The 10,133-nt window shown below is 37.7% G+C and overlaps 2 non-coding genes across 2 annotated transcripts; both read left to right on the top strand.

The window, feature by feature from the left end:
- The first annotated feature begins 438 nt into the window (after positions 1 to 438).
- On the top strand, positions 439 to 542 carry LOC112715231 (small nucleolar RNA R71). The gene has a single exon (XR_003159567.1). It is a non-coding gene; the product is annotated as a small nucleolar RNA R71 (small nucleolar RNA).
- A 7,592-nt stretch (positions 543 to 8,134) lies between these two features.
- LOC112715910 (small nucleolar RNA R71) lies at positions 8,135 to 8,242 on the top strand. Its single transcript, XR_003160055.1, has one exon. It is a non-coding gene; the product is annotated as a small nucleolar RNA R71 (small nucleolar RNA).
- The last annotated feature ends 1,891 nt before the right edge of the window (positions 8,243 to 10,133 follow it).

Here is a 10,133-nt window from a genome sequence, read left to right on the forward strand (position 1 = left end):
GGATGATTTCTCCATGAGGGGTTATAGGTGTTGCCAAAGGCTTCCCCCATGTAATTTACCTCTGCCATTGCAGGGTTTTCAGGATCATAAGCGTCTTCTTCAGAAGATGCCTCTTTAGTGCTGTTGGATGCATTTTGCCATCCATTCAGACTTTGAGAAATCATGTTGACTTGCTGAGTCAACATTTTGTTCTGAGCCAATATGGCATTTAGAGCATCAATTTTAAGAACTCCCTTCCTCTGAGGCGTCCCATTATTCACGAAATTCCTCTCAGAAGTGTACATGAATTGGTTATTTGCAACTATTTCAATAAGTTCCAGAGCTTCTGCATGCGTTTTCTTTAGGTGAATGAATCCACTTGCAGAATGATCCAATGACATCTTAGAGAACTCAGACAGACCATAGTTGAATATATCGATCATGGTCCACTCTAGAAACATGTCAGAAGGACACTTTTTGGTCATCTGCTTGTATCTTTCCCAAGCTTCATAGAAGGATTCACCATCTTTTTGCTTGAAGGTCTAAACATCCACTCTAAGCTTGCTCAGCTTTTGAGGAGGAAAGAATTTAACCAAGAAGGTCGTGACCAGCTTATCCCAAGAGTCCAGGCTATCCTTAGGTTGTGAGTCCAACCATGTTCTAGCTCGGTCTCTTACAGCAAAAGGGAAAAGCATGAGCCTGTAGACTTCAGGATCTACTCCATTAGTCTTAACAGTCTCACAGATCTGCAAGAACTCAGTTAAAAATTGGTAGGGATCTTCTGATGGAAGTCCATGAAACTTGCAGTTTTGTTGCATTAGAGCAACTAGTTGAGGTTTCAGCTCAAAATTGTTTGCTCCAATGGCAGGAATTGAGATGCTTCTTCCATCAAACTTGGAAGTAGGTGTAGTATAATCACCAAGTATCCTTCTTGCATTATTGTTGTTGGGTTCGGCTGCCATATCCTTTTCTTGTTCAAAAATTTCAGTAAGGTTGTCTCTAGATTGTTGTAATTTAGCTTCTCTTAGTTTCCTCTTCAGAGTCCTTTCAGGTTCAGGATCAGCTTCAACAAGAATGCCTTTTTCCTTGTTCCTGCTCATATGAGAAAGAAGAGAACAGAAAAGAAAGAGGAATCCTCTAAGTCACAGTATAGAGATTCCTTTATGTTAGTAGAAGAAGAAAGGAATAGAAGAAGGAGAAGAGTTAAGAATTCAAACACAAGGGTGAAAATAGGTTCAGATTCGTGAGATGAAGAGAAGTGTTAGTAAATAAATAAATAGAAGAAGATGAGAGGGGGAGAATTTCAAAAATAAATTTTGAAAAAGAGTTAGTGATTTTCGAAAATTAAGAGAAGAAATAAAAATAAAATTAAAATTTAAAACAATTAATTAATTAAAAGAAATTTTGAAAAAAAGGGAAGTGATTTTCGAAAATTTGAGAGGGAAAAGTAGTTAGGTGGTTTTTGAAAAAGATAAGAAACAAACAAAAGGTTAATTAGTTAGTTGAAAAAGATTTGAAAATCAATTTTGAAAAGATAAGAAAGTGGAAAACATATTTTTAAATTAAATTTTTGAAAAAGATAAAATTTTGAAAAAGATATGAGAGAAAAGATATTTTGAAAAAGATTTGATTTTTAAAATTAAAATTGATTACTTGACTAACAAGAAACTAAAAGGTATGATTCTAGAATTTAAAGATTGAACCTTTCTTAACAAGAAAGTAAAAAACCTCAAATTTTTGAATCAATCACATTAATTGTTTGTTAAGTTTCGAAAATTTGAAATAAAATTTAAGAAAAATATTTTGAAAAATATTTTCAAATTTTCAAAAATCATAAAAAATGAAAAAGATTTGATTTTTGCAAAAGTTTTGAAAAGATAAGATTTTTAAAATTGAAAATTTGACTTGACTTATAAGAACTAACTAATTTTAAAAATTTTTGACTAAGTCAACTCAAATTTTCGAAATTTTGAGAGAAAAAAGGAAAAGATATATTTTTTTTAATTTTTAATGATGAGAGAGGAAAACACAATTATGACCCAAAACATGAAAATTTTGGATCAAAACACATGATGCATGCAAGAACACTATGAATGTCAAGATGAACACCAAGAACACTTTGAAGATCATGATGAACATCAAGAACATATTTATGAAAAATTTTTGATGCAAGGAAAACATGCAAGACACAAATCTTAGAAATCTTTAATGCTTAGACACTATGAAGGCAAAAATGCACATGAAAAACAACAAAAGACACAAAACAAGAAAACATCAAGATCAAACAAGAAGACTTACCAAGAACAACTTGAAGATCATGAAGAACACCATTGGTGCACAAAATTGTGATCATCAATGGCGCCATCAACATGGTACGCTCAATTGCAATGTCAACTCTTTATCACAACTGTGCACAACTAACCAGCAAGTGCACTGGGTAGTCCAAGTAATAAACCTTACGTGAGTAAGGGTCGATCCCACAGAGATTGTTGGTATGAAGCAAGCTATGGTCATCTTGTAAATCTCAGTCAGGCAGATTCAAATGATTATGGAGGATTGATAATTAAAAGATGAATAAAACATAAAATAAAGATAGAGATACATATGTAATTCATTCGTGAGAATTTCAGATAAGCGTATGGAGATGCTCTGTCCCTTCTGTCTCTCTGCTTTCCTACTGTCTTCATCCAATCCTTCTTACTCCTTTCCATGGAAAGCTGTATGTTGGGCATCACCGTTGTCAATGGCTACAGTCCCGTCCTCTCAGTGAAAATGTTCAATGCGCTCTGTCACAGCACGGCTATTCATCTGTCGGTTCTCAATCATGTCGGAATAGAATCCAGTGATTCTTTTGCGTCTATCACTAACGCCCCACAATCGCGAGTTTGAAGCTCGTCACAGTCATTCAATCCTTGAATCCTACTCAGAATACCACAGACAAGGTTTAGACCTTCCGGATTCTCAAGAATGCCGCTATCAATTCTAGCTTATACCACGAAGATTCTGATTAAGGAATCCAAGAGATATCCACTCAATCCAAGGTAGAACGGAGGTGGTTGTCAGGCACACGTTCATAGGTGAGAATGATGATGAGTGTCACGGATCATCACATTCATCAAGTTGAGGAACAAATGATATCTTAGAACAAGAATAAGTTGAATTGAATAGAAGAACAATAGTAATTGCATTAATACTCGAGGTACAGCAAAGCTCCACAACTTAATCTATGGTGTGTAGAAACTCTCCCGTTGAAAATACATAAGAACAAGGTCTAGGCATGGCCGTGAGGCCAGCCCCCATGATCTAAGAACTAGACGTCCAAAGATATAAATACAATAGCAAAAGGTCCTATTTATAGAGAACTAGTAGCTTAGGGTTTACAAAAATGAGTAAATGACGTAAAAATCCACTTCCGGGCCCACTTGGTGTGTGCTTGGGCTGAGCATTGAAGCTTTCATGTGTAGAGACTTTTCTTGGAGTTAAATGCTAGCTTTTGTGCCAGTTTGGGCGTTTAACTCCCACTTCTGTGCCAGTTCCGGCGTTAAACGCCAGGCAGTCTTAAACGGATTTGGAACGCCAGTTTGGGCCATCAAATCTCGGGCAACGTATGGACTATTATATATTGCTGGAAAGACCAGGATGTCTAATTTCCAACGCAATTGAGAGCGCACCAATTGGGCTTCTGTAGCTCCAGAAAATCCACTTCGAGTACAGGGAGGTCAGAATCCAACAGCATCTGCAGTCCTTTTTCAGCCTCTGAATAAGATTTTTGCTCAGGTCCCTCAATTTTAGCCAGAAAATACCTGAAATCACAGAAAAACACACAAACTCATAGTAAAGTCCAGAAAAGTGAATTTTAAATAAAAACTAATAAAAATATAATAAAAGCTAACTAAAACATACTAAAAATATACTAAAAACAATGCCAAAAAGCGTATAAATTATCTGCTCATCACAAAACCAAACTTAAATTGTTGCTTGTCCCCAAGCAACTGAAAATCAAATAGGATAAAAAGAAGAGAATATACCATAGACTCCAAATTATCAATGAAACTTAGCTCCAATTAGATGAGCGGGACTAGTAGCCTTTTGCCTCTGAACAGTTTTGGCATCTCACTTTATCCTTTGAAGTTCAGAATGATTGGCATCTATAGGAACTCAGAATTCAGATAGTGTTATTGATTCTCCTAGTTAAGTATGTTGATTCTTGAACATAGCTACTTTATGAGTCTTGGTCGTGGCCCAAAGTACTCTGTTTTCCAGAATTACCACCGGATACATCCATGCCACAGACACATAACTGGGTGAACCTTTTCAGATTGTGACTCAGCTTTGCTAGAGTCCCCAATTAGAGGTGTCCAGGGTTCCTAAGCACACTCTTTTTGCTTTGGATCACGACTTTAACCGCTCAGTCTCAAGTTTTCACTTGACACCTTCACGCCACAAGCACATGGTTAGGGACAGCTTGGTTTAGCCGCTTAGACCAGGATTTTATTCTTGTGGGCCCTCCTATCCACTGATGCTCAAAGCCTTGGATCCTTATTTTTACCCTTGCCTTTTGGTTTAAAGGGCTATTGGTTTTTTCTGCTTGCTTTTTTTTCTTTTTTTTCTCTTTTTTTCCCTTTTTTTTGAATATTCACTGCTTTTTCTTGCTTCAAGAATCAATTTGATGATTTTTCAGATCCTCAATAACATTTCTCCTTTTCCATCATTCTTTCAAGAGCCAACAATTTTAACATTCATGAACAACAAATTCAAAAGACATATGCACTATTCAAGCATACATTCAGAAAACAAAAGTATTGTCACCACATCAAAATAATTAAGCTAGTTTTAAGGATGAATTCGAAATCATGTACTTCTTGTTCTTTTGTAATAAAAACATTTTTCATTTAAGAAAGGTGATGGATTCATAGGACATTCATAACTTTAAGGCATAGACACTAAGACACTAATGATCATGTAATAAGACACAAACATAGATAAACATAAGCATAAAAATTTGAAAAACAGAAAAATAAAGAACAAGGAGATTAAAGAACAGGTCCACCTTAGTGATGGCGGCTTGTTCTTCCTCTTGAAGATCTTATGGAGTGCTTGAGCTCCTTAATGTCTCTTCCTTGTCTTTGTTGCTCCTCTCTCATGATTCTTTGATCTTCTTTAATTTTATGGAGGAGGATGGAATGTTCTTGGTGCTCCACCCTTAGTTGTCCCATGTTGGAACTTAACTCTCCTAGGGAGGTGTTGATTTGCTCCCAATATTTTTGTGGAGGAAAGTGCATCCCTTGAGGTATCTTAGGGATTTAATGATGAGGAGTTTCCTCATGCTCATGTCCATGAGTGGGATCTCTTGTTTGCTCCATCCTTTTCTTAGTGGTATCCATGAGGACTTGGTCCAACTTTGATCAAAGTTGACCCTTTTTGAGTTTGAAAGGGACCTCGGGGATCACCTTCTTCTTGTCCACAACTTCATAGAAGTGGTCTTGATGCACCCTTGAGATGAATCTCTCCATCTCCCCTGACTCGGAGGTGGAAGCTTTTGCCTTCCCTTTCCTCTTTCTAGAGGTTTCTCCAGCCTTAGATGCCATAAATGGTTATGGAAAAATGAGAAGCAACGCTTTTACCACACCAAACTTAGAAGGTTTGCTCATCCTCGAGAAAAAGAAGAAAGAAGAGAGTAGAAGAAGAGGAAATAGAGGAGATGGAGGGGGGCTTTGTGTTTCGGCCAAGGGGGAGAAGTAGTGTTTAGGTTGTGTGAAAATGAAGGGGTGAAGATGGGTTTATATAAGGGTGGAGAGGGGGGGTATGGTTCGGCCATTATGAGTGGGTTTGGGAGGGAAAGTGGTTTGAATTTGGATGGTGAGGTAGGTGGGGTTTTATGAAGGATGGATGTGAGTGGTGAAGAGAATGGTGGGATTTGATAGGTGAAGGGTTTTTGGGGAAGAGGTATTGAGGTGATTGGTGAATAGGTGAAGAAGAAAGAGGGTGGTGGGGTAGGTGGGGATCCTGTGGGGTCCACAGATCCTGAGGTGTCAAGGATAGCTCATCCCTGCACCAAGTGGCGTGCAAAAATGCCCTTTCAGCCAATCCTGGCGTTAAACGCTGGGCTGCTGCCCCTTTCTGGCGTTTAACGCTAGCTTCTTGCCCATTCCTGGCGTTAAACGCCAGTCTGGTGCCCCTTTCTGGCGTTAAACGCCCAGAATGGTGCCAGACTAGGCGTTAAATGCCCATTTTGCTATCTTCACTGGCGTTTAAACGCCAGCAAGTTTTCCTCCAGGGTGTGCTATTTTTCTTTCTGTTTTTCATTCTATTTTTGCTTTTTCAATTGATTTTGTGACTTCACATGATCATCAACCTACAGAAAACATAAAATAACAAAAGGAAAATAGATAAATATAACATTGGGTTGCCTCCCAACAAGCGCTTCTTTAATGTCAGTAGCTTGACAGTGGGCTCTCATGGAGCCTCACAGATGTTCAGAGCAATGTTGGAACCTCCCAACACCAAACTTAGAGTTTGAATGTGGGGGTTCAACACCAAACTTAGAATTTGGTTGTGGCCTCCCAACACCAAACTTAGAGTTTGACTGTGGGGGCTCTGTTTGACTCTGTTTTGAGAGAAGCTCTTCATGCTTCCTCTCCATGGTTATAGAGGGATATCCTTGAGCCTTAAACATAAAGGATTCTTCATTCACTTAAATGATCAATTCTCCTCTGTCAATATCAATCATAGCCTTTTCTGTGGCTAGGAAGAGTCAGCCAAGGATGATGGATTTATCCATGCACTTCCCAGTCTCTAGGACTATGAAATCATCAGGGATGTAATGGTCTTCAATCTTTACCAGAACATCCTCTACAAGTCCATAAGCTTATTTTCTTGAATTGTCTGCCATCTCTAGTGAGATTCTTGCAGCTTGTACCTCCAAGATCCCTAGCTTCTCCATTACAGAGAGAGGCATTAGGTTTATACTTGACCCTAGGTCACACAGAGCCTTCTCGAAGGTCATGGTGCCTAATGTACAAGGTATTGAGAACTTCCCAGGGTCCTGTTTCTTTTGAGGTAATTTCTGCCTAGTCAAGTCATCCAGTTCTTTGGTGAGTAAAGGGGGTTCGTCCTCCCATGTCTCATTACCAAATAACTTGTCATTTAGCTTCATGATTGCTCCAAGGTACTTAGCAACTTGCTCTTCAGTGACATCTTCGTCCTCTTCAGAGGAAGAATACTCATCAGAGCTCATGAATGACAGAAGTAAATCCAATGGAATCTCTATGGTTTCAGTGTGAGCCTCAGATTCCCATGGTTCCTCATTAGGGAACTCCTTGGAGGCCAGTGGACATCCATTGAGGTCTTCCTCAGTGGCGATCACTACCTCTTCCTCCTCTCCAAATTCGGCCATGTTGATGGCCTTACACTCTCCTTTTGGATTCTCTTCTGTATTGCTTGGAAGAGTACTAGGAGGGAGTTCAGTAACTTTCTTACTCAGCTGACCCACTTGTGCCTCCAAGTTTCTAATGGAGGACCTTCTTTTAGTCATGAAACTTTGAGTGGTTTTGATTAGATCAGAGATCATGGTTGCTAAGTCAGAGTGGCTCTGCTTAGAATTCTCTATCTGTTGCTGAGAAGATGATGGAAAAGGCTTGCCATTGCTAAACCTATTTCTTCCACCATTATTGTTGTTGAAACCTTGTTGAGGTCTCTGTTGATCCTTCCATGAGAGATTTGGATGATTTCTCCATGAAGGATTATAGGTGTTTCCATAGGGTTTTCCCATGTAATTCACCTCCTCCATTGATGGGTTCTCAGGATCATAAGCTTCTTCTTCAGATGAAGCATCCTTAGTACTGCCTGGTGCAGCTTGCATTCCAGACACACTTTGAGAAATCATATTGACTTGCTGAGTCAATATTTTGTTCTGAGCCAATATGGCATTCAGAGTATCAATCTCAAGAACTCCTTTCTTCTGATTCGTCCCATTGTTCACAGGATTCCTTTCAGAAGTGTACATGAATTGGTTATTTGCAACCATTTCAATGAGTTCTTGAGCTTCTGCAGGCATCTTCTTCAGATGAAGAGATCCTCCAGCAGAGCTGTCCAATGACATCTTGGACAGTTCAGACAGACCATCATAGAAGATATCTATGATGCTCCATTCAGAAAGCATGTCAGAAGGACATTTTCTGATCAATTGTTTGTATCTTTCCCAAGCTTCATAGAGGGATTCACCTTCCTTCTGTCTGAAGGTTTGGACTTCCACTCTAAGCTTACTCAATTTTTGAGGTGGAAAGAACTTTGCCAAGAAGGCATTGACTAGCTTTTCCTAAGAGTTCAGGCTTTCTGTAGGTTGTGAGTCCAACCATATCCTAGCTCTGTCTCTTACAGCAAAAGGGAATAGCATAAGTCTGTAGACCTCAGGCTCAACCCCATTGGTCTTGACAGTGTCACAGATTTGCAAGAATTCAGCTAAAAATTGATGAGGATCTTCCAATGGAAGTCCATGGAACTTGCAATTCTGTTGCATTAGAGAAACTAATTGAGGCTTAAGCTCAAAGTTGTTTACTCCAATGGCAGTGATAGAGATGCTTCTCCCATAGAAGTCGGGAGTAGGTGCAGTAAAGTCACCCAGCACCTTCCTTGCATTGTTGGCATTGTTGTTGTTTTCGGCTGCCATGTCTTCTTCTTGTTTGAAGATTTCTGTTAGGTCCTCTACAGAGAGTAGTGCTTTAGCTTCTCTTAGCTTTCGCTTCAAGGTCCTTTCAGGTTCAGGGTTAGCCTCAACAAGAATGCTTTTATCTTTGCTCCTGCTCATATGAAAGAGAAGAGAACAAGAAAATATAGAATCCTCTATGTCACAGTATAGAGATTCCTTGAGGTGTCAGAGGAAGAGAAGAATAGAAGGAGAAGGTAGAAGAATTCAAACTTATCAAGAGAGATTGAGTTTTGAATTGTTGATAGTGGAGGAGTGTTAGTCCTTAAATAGAAGGATGTAAGAAGAGGGGAAGAATTTTCGAAAATAAAATAAAAGATTTTAAAATGATAAAAAGAAATTTTGAAAATTTGATGAATGATTTTCGAAAATTAAAGTTGGAAAAGAAATATAGTGATTTTGAAAAAGATTTTGAAATTAGAAATCAAAAAGATATGATTGAAAACTATTTTAAAAAAGATGTGATTAAAAAGATATGATTGAAAAACAATTTAAAAAGATTTGATTTTTAAAATTAATGACTTGGCTAACAAGAAATTTAAAAGATATGATTCAGACTTCAAACCTTTCTCAACAGAAAAGGCAACACACTTGAAATGTTGAATCAAATCATTAATTGTTAGCAAGTATTTTTGAAAATGGAAAGAAATTGATTTTGAAAATATATGATTGAAAAGATATGATTTGAAAAAGATTTGATTTTGAAAAAATTATGAAAACTTGAAAAAAATTTGAATTAAAAACAAAATCTTCCCTCTTGTGCCATCCTGGTGTTAAACGCCCAGAATGGTATCCATTCTGGCGTTTAACGCCCAAAATGCTACCCTTTTGGGTGTTAAACGCCCAGCCAGGTACCCTGGCTGGCATTTAAACGCCAGTTTTCCTTTTTCACTGGGCGTTTTGAACGCCCGGCTTTTTATGTGTAATTCCTCTGCTGCATGTTCTGAATCTTCAATTCTCTGTATTATTTACTTGAAAAGACACAAATTAAGATTTTTTTTGAATTTTTAATGATGAGGAATAATCAAAATGCAACTAAAATCAAATAAACAATGCATTCAGGACACCAAACTTAGAAGTTTGTATACTATTGACACTAACAAATTGAGAATGCATATGAGAAACAACAAAACACTCAAGACAAGAGAATTTAAAGATCAGAGCAAGGAAATCATCAAGAACAACGTGAAGATCAACGAAGAACATAATGCATGTGATTTTCGAAAATTAGAAGAATAAAGACATGCAATTAACAGCAAACTTAAAATTAGACACTAGACTCAAACAAGAAACATAAAAATATTTTTGATTTTAATATTTTATAATTTTTTTGTGCTTTTTTCGAAAATTATATGGAAAAGAAAATAAAGAGATTCAAAATTTTTAATAAGAATTCCAGGAATCATGCAATGTTAGTCTAAAGCTTTAGTCTAAAGAAATTTGACATGGC

Source organism: Arachis hypogaea, chromosome 1 (genome assembly GCF_003086295.3).
Source record: "Arachis hypogaea cultivar Tifrunner chromosome 1, arahy.Tifrunner.gnm2.J5K5, whole genome shotgun sequence".
NCBI classification, from domain to species: Eukaryota; Viridiplantae; Streptophyta; class Magnoliopsida; order Fabales; family Fabaceae; genus Arachis; species Arachis hypogaea.